This window comes from Bacillus rossius, chromosome 7 (assembly GCF_032445375.1).
Source record: "Bacillus rossius redtenbacheri isolate Brsri chromosome 7, Brsri_v3, whole genome shotgun sequence".
Lineage (NCBI taxonomy): Eukaryota > Metazoa > Arthropoda > Insecta > Phasmatodea > Bacillidae > Bacillus > Bacillus rossius.
Genome location: NC_086335.1, coordinates 5,117,847 through 5,132,629, shown reverse-complemented (window position 1 = coordinate 5,132,629; position 14,783 = coordinate 5,117,847). Strand labels below are relative to the sequence as shown.

Genomic DNA, 14,783 nt, shown 5'->3' with positions numbered 1-14,783 from the left:
AGTGTAGCAGAGAGCACGGTGTTACCTGAGCGCTGACAGAGTGGCAGGCACAGTGTAGCAGAGAGCACGGTGTTACCTGAGCGCTGACGGAGTGGCAGGCACAGTGTCGCAGAGAGCACGGTGTTACCTGAGCGCTGACGGAGTGGCAGGCACAGTGTAGCAGAGAGCACAGTGTCACCTGAGCGCTGACGGAGTGGCAGGCACAGTGTAGCAGAGAGCACGGTGTTACCTGAGCGCTGACGGAGAGGCAGACACAGTGTCGCAGAGAGCACGGTGTTACCTGAGCGCTGACGGAGTGGCAGGCACAGTGTAGCAGAGAGCACAGTGTCACCTGAGCGCTGACGGAGAGGCAGGCACAGTGTAGCAGAGAGCACGGTATTACCTGAGCGCTGACGGACAGGCAGACACAGTGTAGCAGAGAGCACGGTGTTACCTGAGCGCTGACGGAGAGGCAGACACAGTGTCGCAGAGAGCACGGTGTTACCTGAGCGCTGACGGAGTGGCAGGCACAGTGTAGCAGAGAGCACGGTGTCACCTGAGCGCTGACAGAGTGGCAGGCACAGTGTAGCAGAGAGCACGGTGTTACCTGAGCGCTGACGGAGAGGCAGACACAGTGTCGCAGAGAGCACGGTGTTACCTGAGCGCTGACGGAGTGGCAGGCACAGTGTAGCAGAGAGCACAGTGTCACCTGAGCGCTGACGGAGTGGCAGGCACAGTGTAGCAGAGAGCACGGTGTCACCTGAGCGCTGACGGAGTGGCAGGCACAGTGTAGCAGAGAGCACGGTGTTACCTGAGCGCTGACGGAGAGGCAGACACAGTGTCGCAGAGAGCACGGTGTTACCTGAGCGCTGACGGAGAGGCAGGCACAGTGTAGCAGAGAGCACGGTGTCACCTGAGCGCTGACGGAGAGGCAGACACAGTGCTGCAAAGAGCACGGTGTTACCTGAGCGCTGACGGAGTGGCAGGCACAGTGTAGCAGAGAGCACGGTGTTAGCTGAGCTCTGACGGAGTGGCAGGCAGTGTCCTTTATGGTCGCTGATCCGTCCAGGCCGCGGTCACGCCGCGCACTGCCGCGCCGTTATCGTGTCTGACCCGTCCTCTGCGCCCCACTTATCAGCCTCATCTGTCGGCCGCCAGCTGTCCGTCTGCGCGCGACTGTTAGTGGCGTCTTCAAGTGTGAACTAGCTCGCCAGACCAGGCGCGGTGACATTGAGAGCAGTTAGCGACTTGACTGAGCATGTTGCTAACAAGTTCTTACTGTCTGGCCTATCAGTGTTTACTGCGCATGTTAGTGAGAGATTGGTATTTTCTGGGAATTTAGTTAGGGTCAATCTAACTATGATATTAAATGTTTAATTTTATGATTCAAAAAAAGCATTGTTACTTAAATTTTTGAATGAGACAAAAAATTTTGATTATAGAGTGCTCTGATATGTGAATGTAACCTTGTGTGGTATTTTAATACTTTCAAGTAAAGTAGCAAATAACCACTGTCACGTTATGACCTAGCTGTACCTTAACTCGCGGGACATATTCCAGTACGTGGCCATTTCAAACTTCAATATGTCTACAGACTGGAAGCAGTTATAATAAACGTTGGCCTGCGCGAGGCCAGAACAATTTGCATATCGCGGAAACAGCCTTCCAGTTGATCTGCAACTATACATTTATTTACTTTTATATGAGAATTTTTTTTTTACATAGTACCAAATTAATAGGTGAGATGGATAAAACGTAAACTTTTAGGTCGATTTCAAAGAAATGCTACATATTGTTGACGTTACCTATTGTATCCGTAAGACTTCCGAAAAATTTTATATATTTTTTTCATTTCATATTCCATAGACCCCAAATCCTCAAATATATATACTTATATATGTGTGTGTGTGTGTATGTGTGTGTGTATATATATCACAATTTTGTGGACATGATAACTGCCGCATGTCTAAATACTTCCAAACAGATACATACAGTCATACAATCTAGTAGTGGAAAATCTCGGTGGTCGAGTTCGTTTTTAAGCAATATCCGACCAAAGGAGAAGAATTAGGGAAGGTTTAAAAAAAAAAACCAGAACAATCGCTGTAACTCTCATAATGTAGAAACTATCACATTCGTTTAATGGTATTAGAACTCGTAGGTCAAATTTAAAATCTTTTGTCTGAATAAATTTTTGATATGACCAACCATAACTGCAAGGCGTCAAAAAAACAAGGGATGGAGGACAAAAAAATATCACTTCCCTTCATAAGCACAACATTGTATTCGTTTAAATTGTTAGTTAATTTTGTAATTTTTATCTAAAACTTTTGTGGAAACAATTTTTAATTGCAAAGGGTAGATAAAGAGGTGTTAAAATATACAAATTAATTACTACCTTAGTAATCAAGCGATCAAATCCGTTAAAATTTTTTGAACCATTATAATTTTTATCTAAAATTTTGTCAGAAACTATTTTTGATAAGACGAGCAGTAGTATGTAAATGGTCCTCCGAGGACAGGCTACAGGCTGTGGTTTGAAAGATTGTTTTACATTTTGACGTCAAGGCGGCCTTTTTTTGTTATCAAATTTCCTTAAAATTCCTCAAAATTTCTAAAAATGTCCGATTTTCGAGAGAACATTTTCGTTTTGAAGGAAAATTTCTCGTTTAATCCTTAACAATGCCAACAACGGCTTGAAAATTCCTCAAAACGGCTTAAATTCCTTAGCGTCATGCCACTCTAAGCCACACCTTGTACATTAGGATACCTTGGCCGCCATATTGTATTAAGACGTTACTGTTGCATTTTTCTTTACGGCTGCCATCTTGAAAATCCGTAATTATTATCATATTTTAATGGAAATAAATTGAAAATATATAAAAATAGTTAATTAAATTTTAATTAAAAATATTTAAAAAAAAGTTTTGCGCATTTTGTTACAGCCGCCATATGGGATTTTAGAATAGTTGCACATTTTGTTACGCCCACCATCTTGGACATGTATGACATAATCGTTGCACGTTTCGTTACGGACACAATCCAGGGGCGGATCTAAACTTTTGTTTTGGGGGGGGTCACCACCGTCTAATTTATCACGAAACCCCAAAACTGAATCGCACGTCCGGGGGTCCTTCCCCGGAAAAATGTGGATTTGAAGGAGCAAAATGGTGCAATTTAAGAAGCTTTCGTATCTTAACATTGAATAAACTGCTGGCAGAAATATTAACATTCTTTAAGTTAATATTCACTACCAATGATATCTATCAAGGTTTATTATGTCCAAAGAACGAATTGCCCAGCATGCATAATTCAACCAACTACATAGGACACAGCACACTGCACTACAGTTGTGTTGTGATGTCAATCTGAATTAGTTTGGAACATTTGGTTACATAAATAATTATGCCATGATTGCCATGTTGGTTTGTTATGCATATATTTGCAGGATAAACTCAAGATGCCTTTTGCTGGTCTTTGCAAATTTTGTAATTATTGCTTCAATGTCTAGCTGAATGTCTTTGTGGATGTGCAGCAATGCGAGACCAGTAAGTCTTTCTTCCCCCATTGTTGATCTGAGCCATGTTTTGAGGCGACGAAGGGTTGAGAATGAACGCTCTGCTGTTGCTACAGAAACAGGTAGCGTAGCTAGGATTTTAAGAAGTTTGTTGATAGAAGGGTACATTACTGTGTCGCACAAATCAATGATATGAAGCAGAGCACTTGGTATTTCAATAACACCCCCAGATTCGCGCTTCCATTTGGCGACCCAAAGTTTGAACTCTTCCAGGACTGTGGAGACCGGCACATTTAGGAGCTGCTTATAAATCTCTGCTACTTTCCGCACAACTTCCAGATCTTCTTCAGTGTAGGTTGTGCGAGGCAAGAGTATTCTCAGACTGAATATATCCATGACATCAGGACTGAGCCTCTTCTTCAAATCACTTATGATATTATCCAACAAGGGAATATAAACTACTCTTCGATAGTATTCCTCAGGGCATTGAGCTACATTTGGTTGAGAAAAATAATTCTCACGATATATCTGCCATGAAACAATACGTGGTGTTTTCAGTTCCATATCCAACTCTCGTGCAAGATCTTCTGCTTTAGCAAATAGTTGCCGAAAAACTAAATCGGCTTCCTGTCTCTTCTTCTCCAGGACACTAATGGTGTATGTTACAGCATCCATAGCCCTCTTCAAATCCAAGGTGTGTGTTTGAAATAAACGGCTTAGTGACACAGTTGTTCCTGTACAAAGACAAAGAAAAAATATCGCAAAATTGAAATCACACCCGAATAAAATATGGCACCAGAAAGAGGGGAATGAAGTGTTTCTTAACTTACCTAATACATCACTCAGGCATATGGAAGAAACAATGAACTCTTGACTGATTATAGCATGTCGAAGGCACTGGGCATCAGATTCAGTTTTGCTGTCTGTCCACTGTGATATCTCGTACAGAGCATCACAAATTTTTACCAGTGTGTCACCCTGGAACTGCAAGTGGCCGTCGTGCCTCTCCACCCAACGTGTCTCGCAAATACCCTGCAGTGAGGTCCCACCTAGAACTTTCTTAAAGAGTTTATGTCTCTTTGCTGAGGCATTAGCAAATAACACAATTTTCTTCATTGTCGCTGATGTGTTGCGGCAAGGTACGTCATTAGACGATCGTGCAAGTGAATTGTTCAACAAATGGTTATTACAAGGACAATTTTTGGCATGAATGGCTGTCTTGGCAAGTTCATGAACTGCACCCTTCATTCCAGAAACCATAACTGAGCAACTATCGGTGCCTATTCCAACACAGTTTGTCATATCTACATTAAACTTTTTGCAGAGATCAAGAACTATGTGTGCTAGGGCGATGCCAGTTAGACGAGTCTCCCCATCACCATCTTCGGAGCGACATATCATATGCATTACAGAATATGATGAAGTCCTCTCTAACTGATCCATTGTGAAGGTAACGAAAGGAGATACTTAGCTGTTCAATGTGTGACTCATCAGTTGTTTCGTCAAATAAAACAGAAAAGAATTTCGCTTCTTTCACTCTGGCCTAAATCGACTCTTGTATTTCTTCTTTGCATATATCAATAAGTTGATTCTGTGTCGTTTTTCTTATGTATGTGGCATTAGCTGAAGTAGTTTCCAAGTGGCGGCGTAGGTTTGAGTCACCAGAGTCAACTCTGAAGCGCAAGAGAGCCCTAAAGTTCCCATCATCTTTCACCACAGAACTGGCCTCTTCATTATTCGCATTTAGCTTTACATTAGTACTGGGAACATCACCGTATTCATGTAAGACTCCATCGTCCCTGTGGCCACGCAATGAAATATTTTGACGACCACAAAAGATGATGGTGCTGACAATTGGTCATAAACGTTCTCGATTTTCTTTAACTTGTGCTTCTCTTTGTGAGCAAACCTGATTTGCAACTTCGAGTGATGGTTGGTGATATGTTAAAATAAAGTTTTTTCCAGCTTCAACAGCCCACTGGTGATACTGGTTCCACTGGTGCGTCATAAGAGATCCTTTTCCTCCAAGCAGATCATCGAAGGACTTCAGAGATTCCTTGACCATCCTTCTAAGAGGGGTATTGGTTTGAAGGCCACCCCCTGAGCCTGCAGCAAAAAGGACACAGTACTTGCAATAAAGTCCCTGATCTTTGTGCGAAAGCACGAGCCAGAGAAATTTTTCCAAGTGCGATCTCTGGGCATACTTCTTTGTCTCTTTCCCCTTCTTGGTAACAATACAGTGAGGGAAAACATAATCTGATGGTGGTGTCCAGTGTCGCTCTAATAGCATAGCCTTGGTGAAATCATTTAAATTGGTCTGGCCTAGTCAGACGAAAACTGAAGTTGTGCCTGTGGCTTGTTTCTATCTGGCAATATGAGCTCATTAACAACTAAGGCAACAGGTTCAGGAGCTGGAACGATATGGCAAATTTGATCCACAGATGTAGATGGTAGTAATGACGACGATGCACCTCTTGTCTCAGTCTCAGATTTTGACTTCTTACTGAAAAACTTGTCAATAGTTCTACCAGATGCACGACGTTTTGCTCCAGTCACATTCTTCAAGGAATCACCCTAAAATAAACCAAGGAGAGATAAAATATTAATTGAAATTTTTGTGTCTGTATGGATTTTTTAAAACAATAGTTTAATCTTGTATGGTTGGCAAAAATAACATATAAGAATATTAATAGCAATAAATCATTAACTTATTTATTTGGTTGCTAAAATTAAGTACTTATTTTAAAATGCATGCAAGCATTCACAATGTCGCATAGCTTTCGTACGTACATAACAGAGTTGATCAACTCAACTTTCTACTTCGTACCTACGTGCGCTAAGTGGTGGTTGTGAATCCAGCAAGTACAAACGTAAGACTTAACACTTAAGATAATATTAATTATTGTTGCGAAATAATTTCGCTCTATGTTGTAATCTTTTTTATCACTTCTACTAAAAAGAGTAATGTAAAATTATGTATTGCCGACATCTTGTAAAGGCAAAAGGTTGCGAATTCAATCTCAAAAACTTAACATACTTGCGTGTGTTCATGCGTACGTTAAATGTGGTTGTGAATCCGACTTTCTCTTACTTTTACTGGCTTAAGGAATAAATGTAGCACTAAAAAAAATATTGATTGTCATACCAAAACATTTTTGAGCAGTTAGTAGGTATTCTATTTCTATAATTGGTACTAATTAAGCTAGCTACACAATTAAAGTCTAACTAACTTACCATTATATGTTTTGCACTTGTTTACTTGTAAAACACATCACACTTCACACTGCGATGTTGAATGTTGTAATATTGACTGGATTGACGTACACAAAACAAAGAAGATATAATGTTTCATGTGTGAGCCTGCACAATGCTTCTTGATTTTTCCATGCTATCGAGATGTGCGCACTATCTAGCGGCATGAGAGTGAAACATTTCTCATTTCTTGCTAAGTAGAGTGAAAGAATTTTTTTAAATATGCGAACAAGGGAAAAAAAAACTAGCGAAAAGCAATTTTGAACATGATTGAATGTATGTTGTATTAAATAATTGTAAGAATAATATATATTGAATGACTTTCTGAAAATAACGAGAAAATAAACAAGAGAATGGCAATGCTAGTCGCCAGCATGTATCAAACAGAAAGTAGCTTTCATACATCTTGATAATCAGTGATCATTGAATCGGCGATAGTTTTTGGTCTTAAGCATTTAATTCATTTTCAGTTCACTGCCGGGGGGGGGGGGGGGGGTCATGACCCCTGTGACCCCCCCCCCCCCTCTGTATCCGCCCCTGTGCTAATATTATTATACTAACGTCTATTCACTAGTTATAGTGGAAGAACTGTCGGCGTATGGGTTTAAGGCGAATGGTGAAAGAGCATTCGTATTTTATTTTTATTAAGTGAGGTTTTATGTGCGTGCCACTTTCGAAGGACGTCGCCCATTAGCATACAGCATTCCACTCGTATCGGTATCCCCAACTCGATCGGTGTTTATTTGCACTGAATGCCCAGGCAGGCGCCTCCAGTCATGGCACGCAATCTACAGTTAGTTGTGAATTTAGGTCTTCACCTCGCACTTTGGCATGGCCATGCCCATTCATGCAGACAGCTTGCCACCCTACGGAGCCGGTGTATACTAAAGCCGTCTGCAAAGCAGGCCCGCCGCCGTATGAGGCTCTTCATTGCTGAATAATTACAGCCTACTTGTTTATTTAGTATATATAAGTTAAATAATTATTGTTGAAAGTATTACTCGCGTAGGAAATTTTCCGTGTAGACAGGGCTGGGTTCCGCACGCGTGAACCTGTGCACGACGTGATTGGCCAGCGGGACGGCCAATCACAGAGCAGCTAGGGCGGCCTGTGCGCCAGGATTGAAATAGGCATTTTGTATTTGCGATAAAATTCCGGGTTGCGGATAAAAACCTATTAATTGTAATTGTTGTCTCCACAGGGCTGGCGCGTCCATATAGGCGAACTAGGTAACCGCCTAGGGCGCCAAGTAGCTGGGGGCGGCGCAGCACGACACATAGCAGCCTGTCTAGGACTCGCTTATATACATGCACCGGATGGAATAATATGCTAGTCAGAACAAGAACCAATTACTATAATATAAGAGTCAAAAAAGGAAGTACAATCGGAAGCAATTCGAGAAAATAAATGGGCACGCAATGCACACGCAATGTATACACCAAACACGCAATGAACACGCAATTTACACACTGAAAATGTAATGTATACGCAGGCTAAGCATTAAACGAAAAGGGCACACTTTTGGAAGCACAATAAACGAAAATGAAGCACAATTGGTAGCACAATTAACGAAAAAAGAAGCACAATTGGAAGCACAATCAACGAAAAGGAATCACATTCAACAAAAAGGAAGCACAATTGGTAGCACAATCAACTAAAAATGAAGCACATTTGGAGTCTACCGTAAGTTGACGATTATTGAATTGAATGTTTGACGTCGTCCGACAGAAGGCCACCCCAAAGCCCGACCTGCAACCGCCAGTACTCAACCCCGCTAACGAAACGCACCCCTAGCCACGGCCCACCCGAGTCAGGCGAGCCACCAGCAGACAAGGTAGAACCCGGCCCCCCCCCCCCCCTCCCAAATAAACAGACCGTCATTTCAACCAACCACGTTTAAAAACAAACACAGATTATTGAACAGTATTGCGTATTAATTTGAAGTTGGTTAACGAAAGTGCGACGTAGGAGTGCCCGGGCACTCACGTGTGTAATACGGCGATACGTGTGTGAGTGTTCCCCTGGCGGCCTTCTGCCTGAATTAGTCAATTAGACCATGTGACATAATTATGCACCCCTTGTGTTACGTTATTACCCCCACCAGAGCAATCCGGCAAGAGACAAACAGTCGCTGGTGTGATGTAAAATTTAAATATAATAATTCTTAAACATACTAACTGCAATTTGTAGAAGGGACGAGTGATCTTGATTCAGCTTTAATAATTAACGTAAGAATTTAACGCCCTTAAATTCTATTATTAACATGTCACATCATAAACTAACGTAATGAGGTCAACCCTGGCGCGAGGGCCACCGAGCCTCGGCCGGGCGCCATGACATGACGCCAGTACAGCGCGACTCGTGGACCGGGGCGGACGCACGTCCCACGGAGAGACATCATCCTTTGTCCACACCGGGTTCATTTCTGGTAAATATAGTCACTTCTTAAAACCTATTTTTTAATAATCTCTCCGTGCGTACCCGGTCCAATTTATCGGTCCAGGACTTAATCCGGCCGCATAACTTTAAAAACCCCTGCACCACACTTGGTCCGCGGGGTAGGTTCAGCATACGGCACGGGCCGTCTCCCGAGGAACAGAACTTTAGTTAAAATCAGTCGCTCCGGCACTGACACCACCCCGTAAGGGAACTTAGAGCGAATTTAGCCGCGGTCCGCGCTCCACGACCGTGGACGCGAGCACTGCCTCGATACGTAGATTTACGGGATTGGCCGCCTCCAATCACCCTCACCCCTCGTTTGAGTAATCAGGCTCAGAAACGCCTAGTGCCACGCTAATACGGAATATTTAGTGACTTTGTACGACGCCTTGGAACTGAGCGTTTTTCTTTTGTAAACTTGTGCAACGCATCTCCACGTAACATTCATAAACTTGTGTCACGCACCCTCGTGTAACATTTCTTTTGTAAACTTGTGCAACGTTTTATTAAGTAACTTTCAGACTCATTTTTGTGTAATTGTGTAGTTTTTGTATTTGGTGACGTCACCTGTTGTACGACGTGGCGTGTAACCAACGGCGTTACACCTAAACCACAGTCGCCTGAATAAATGACGCACGTCATTTATTGCCTCACTTCAGCGTATGATTACTTAACCCTACGACTCCCAACCACCGCCGAGTAGGGAATTCCTTAAACCCACGCAACACCGCCGACGGTCCTAGTGGGACACGCAGGGCAATCGACCCCACGACCCAACTACCGACTAGCACCAGAGCTAGTCTGGCGCCCACCCGGACAACAGCCACTCCCGCTAGGAACCGCACCGGGACTCGAGCCCGAGACCCCGAACGACGGCATGTTTGTAGAAATGTACGTTCTTTTCGTTAAATGTATTTAGTCAAGCCTGTATTATCGTATTATATCTACCCACTGATAAAATATTATCCCTGTGGCGAGATCGTAGTATTGTGACGAGATCGTATTCCTGTGGCGAAATCTTTTCCCAGCGATGATATCTATCGTATCCCTCCAATGAGATCTTATCCTACTGAGTTGAATTTCCGAATAAATGTGTGTCATTTTTGTTAAATGTGCTTCCTTTTTTAATGTGCTACCTTTTTTTTAATGTGTTTCTTTTTCGACGAATGCGCTTTATTTTTATTACCATGATTGATCTTGTGGTTCGGAGACGACTGATCTAAACGTCCGACATTACACATGACCTGTTAAAATGTTCGCTGAGTATCGTCTAAAATACCACTTTGTTCGGAGACGCTTGGCCTATACGCCTAACGTTGTAAAAGTCCTGGTTGAATGGTATTTCATGCATCGAAAATTTAGTATTCCATGGTAGACACAGTGACAGCACATTTATTTCGTCGTATAGATATCCTTTATAGAGTCGATTTTAGTAGAGACAATAATTAATAAACTCCACGAAGAGTAATGAGAAACAGAAATTAATTTGTGACGTGACGTCTAATAAATCGATGATCGCCGGCTGCACGCACGAAAAAGTGTCCCGTTACGCACATTGTTCCGTTACGCTGTCTCCCGTTACGCTCATTGTACGCTTGCGCCGCATCTATCTCTCTTCCACTCGATTGGAACAACAAATCGATTTGACTTCTTCGAGGCACATTAAACTTGAAACACTCCCATTCGTTTTATACTTTTCCTATCATCGTCCTATCCTTAACAGAATAACACAGATTGGAAAAAGTTAAATAGCAAACATGTATAAAAGTTATAGTTAAAATAATCTCTTCGTTAAAGTAATAAACATATTTGAATTAATGAGTGCAAATAAAAGTAAATTTATCAATTAAATTGAAGATTTCATTTCACTCCTTCTTTGTATCTATACAAATTAGTGATAATTCAATAAAAATTATTCAATTTTATTCATAAAAGTATGCAATCATTTCATCAATGTTTTATTATGACGTCATGTTAAACTATCATCTGTAAACCGACTTTACAGATAACCAATTTTTTTTTATGCTTTAGTTACTCTTATCACTGGTCGAGAATAGAACTAAGTCGATCGAATAAATCATTATTTAATATGCGATTTATTTAAATGATTTTTAGATATATACCAAATTTCTAGGTTTATTATTACGATTTACGAATTTCCATGATGGTGGCAAATATGTCATAATTGGCCCACTGGAGGCCGGTAGACTAGGAAACTAAGTTTCTTTTCGAGTTTTTCGCCATCTTTTAATGAATAAATATTATTTTTAAAAAATACCTTTTTTGCAACATCCAGGTAACGAACCAAGTACAGGAAGCGATCGAATCGCTCAGTAAATTAATTGCTGAACTTTTTGATAATTTTTTAATTTTTATTGAATTTCTAGCTTAATAGTTACGAATTTACAAGATAGTGGCTATAATGACTGTCAAGATGGTGGACACCACAGTAATAAATGATTCCTGCTCTACCAACCTTTCCCAGCCTGGTTAGGTTTGACCATTTTGAGAAAGGCTAGCAGTGGAAGTTGCCCTGAACCTTAGGCTCAATGATGTCTTACCTCAAGGTTGAAAAAGTAGTTAAGCACAAAGGTAGGCCGACTGAACAACCAGCTCACAAAATTATAAGAGAATTTTTCTGTTAGGTTAACTTGGGGGTAATATTTTAAAATAGAAACTAACTCATTTTCAGACCATCAGTTATATTTGATATTAAAAAAAACTTTATGAGTATTACAGTATTACTTAGTTAATTATAAATCTTCATAAACAATAAATAGAATATCACTTGTTACATTTGTTACTTGTAACATTTGTTACTTAAATTAAAAAAAGAAAAAAAAGAAAAAATATGGGGCCCCAGAATATTAAATAAATATTAACGTTACTTTAATTCATAAATTTATGTTAGCAAAACAAAATAAAAACAAACGATGAAAATTTATAAAATGAATTTAGGTAGGTTGTCCACATTTATTGCCTAACACATGCTTCATGCGAAGTATGAAAACGAAGAATCACTTTCCTGAATTCATGAGTGAGTGAATCCCGTAGCCGTCAGAAAAGAGAGGAGAACATCCTCTACTCCAAACAAAGGGTTACAAGTAGTTCATAGCATGGCCGGCATAGGGAAGGACTCCAGATCCATGACTCGTGGGCCGCTATAAAAACATTTCAAAAGACTAATTACATGGTGAAATATTTAAAAATAAATGTCCAGCATGATTTCCAGAGAAATCTGCGAAAACTCACCCAATAGGCGGCTACCCAAACTTGAAACTACCGCATGGATGCGGTGGATAAATAAAGAGCAGAAATTAATACAGTTTTTCACATGATGGTCACCAAGAAGAAGGAAGTGACCATAGATGGCATAACACAGTTAGCCAAACATAGTTACAAATGCACAATTTAAAGAATAGTTCCGAAAACTGAATAGCACACTGCCTTGACGAAAATATAATTAATTAAACTTTAAAATAATTAAATTTGTTCAGAGTTCTTTTCTTTGATTCTTGATGCACTTAAATTGGATAATAATTATGTGATAATAAAATACAATACAAATAGTTAGAACAAAACATACCTTCACTTAAAGACAAAATTACAAATAAATTACCCCCATAACAGAAATTCTTAAAAAAAAAATAAACCAGCGTTCAGTTTGCCGAAACAAAAAAAAAACAACACACAAATAGTTAAGCAAAAACGAGTGTACGCCCAGCTGAATGCTGCAATGGCACACACTCCCTCCCTCAAACCACAACATAGCAGGTGGGTGACAACAATCACTAAAATCCCCAAAACATTACTAAGTACCTGACAATTAAAACAAAACAAAATTACATACACACAGCAAAAACTTATTCCACCGAGGAGGGAATGAGGATAGTACCTGAAGGAATGGTTGGAGTAGTATTAGGGGGGGTAGTCGCATTGGTCCGCGATTTCCACCAAATAAACAAACTGAGAATAAAAAAACCTACCAAAACTAGGCAAGAAAAGGCTATAGCAATAGAACTTATATAGGACGATGACTCAACAACCGTGTGAGGACGCAATAGGTTAGCAACATCTTTAAAAGAAACACCACTGGGTTGAGAAATTAGCAAATTATTTATGTCCTTAACCAAGGAGGTATTTAATGTTAGGTTAGGCAAAATGGGAAAACTTAAGTGACTTAAATTAAAGTTAAATTTTGGAACGTGTACAGAAGGTAGTGATAAATTCAACTGTAGGGATGAGCTAACAGATCCAAAGGTTCGAAAGAACGGACTTACTATATCACAGTGTGAAGCATTGCTAATATAACCACTGCCCATTATGGACATGGTGAAAGGCTCAAAAGACATGGTAGAAGTTCTACACAGAAACGTAACATCAATAGAGTGGTTGGTAGTGAAGATCCATAAGGAGTTAGTTTTTTGAAAAAAGGGAAGGTCCAACGGGACAATGGACTTATCACAAAATTCCATAAACGATCTGCCGAGGAAAAGATTAAATTCACAGTTATCCATGTGGGAATCAAAAAACGGAAAAGTAGGAGGGCACAGGATGATACCATGTTCCTTACAGTCAGCAAGTAACTTAGAGTTAATTGGTGCGAAAAGTTTCCTATCAGGACTAACCAGTAAAATATCATGAACATTAAGAAGTATATAATGATGTAATTTAGAAAAGAAAAAGGGAAAACTAAAAACATTATAGAATTCAAAGCTGCTGTCTTTAGTAGCCAAGGGTACATTAACAATAACTTCCAAAGAATGATTATAGATCACCGCTTGAACATGACAAAGACCATAAAATAAGTGAAGATTTTCAATAGAAACTGGGGCCAACATATACAATGGCAAAGAAATCAAGTGCTGAATCTTATTTAATAGCTGAAGGAAAACATTGGGTACTACTAAGGTTGAGCTTAACTTTCCATGCACACTATTTTCAATGGCTAGACGTAAGTCACACAGTTCAAGTCGTGCGCTCGAGAGGGTTTCACTGACTCTAAACAGAAGGGTATTTAAATCAATTCTGAGACTTATCATCATCATCTTATCCCAAACTTCATGAACGGTGCTGTTAAACAACTTAAAAAATTCATTGTAGCTGTCCAAATAATGCACTGCTAAATTTTTAATGAGTTTAGTATTATTAAGCACTCTATCTTCCAAATCCTTGACAACAATCATATGGTGGAAAACACTGGTAGCAATATCTTCTTGATTTGCTGTTACTGATTTTAAACGTTTTTCTAACCTCACTAGGTCATCATTATCTAGAGTTCCAAAAACTGTTTTGAGCACTGTACCTCCAAAATTAAATAAACCACGTCTTTCGTGTGTGTCCCTTCGGGGCAAAAGTGAAGTTAATGCTAAAATTTCTGTTTTGTATGCTAAAAAGTTCTCCCTGAGCTGCGGAATGACAAAAGCAAAATCTTGATTCATAGAAGATTTTTTGGAAGACTGTATGTTATTAAGTAGAAGAACTTGATTCAATGTTGTTTCCAACTGTGCACTTTCATCGTGTAAATTAAGTAGATCAAAACTCAGCACAACAGAATAGTAACTATCCGAAAAATGTAGCTCTTGACCTTTCTCAA

General features: G+C 40.2%; 1 protein-coding gene across 1 annotated transcript in view; it reads right to left on the bottom strand.

Moving 5' to 3' along the window:
• Nucleotides 1–1,231, bottom strand: part of LOC134533650 (b(0,+)-type amino acid transporter 1-like) — a 354,769-nt gene extending 353,538 nt beyond the window's left edge. The window contains exon 1 of the mRNA XM_063371184.1: nt 944–1,231. The gene's annotated coding sequence lies outside the window, so the exon portion shown is untranslated. The remainder of the gene's footprint in view (nt 1–943) is intronic.
• Between the last annotated feature and the right edge of the window lie 13,552 nt (nt 1,232–14,783).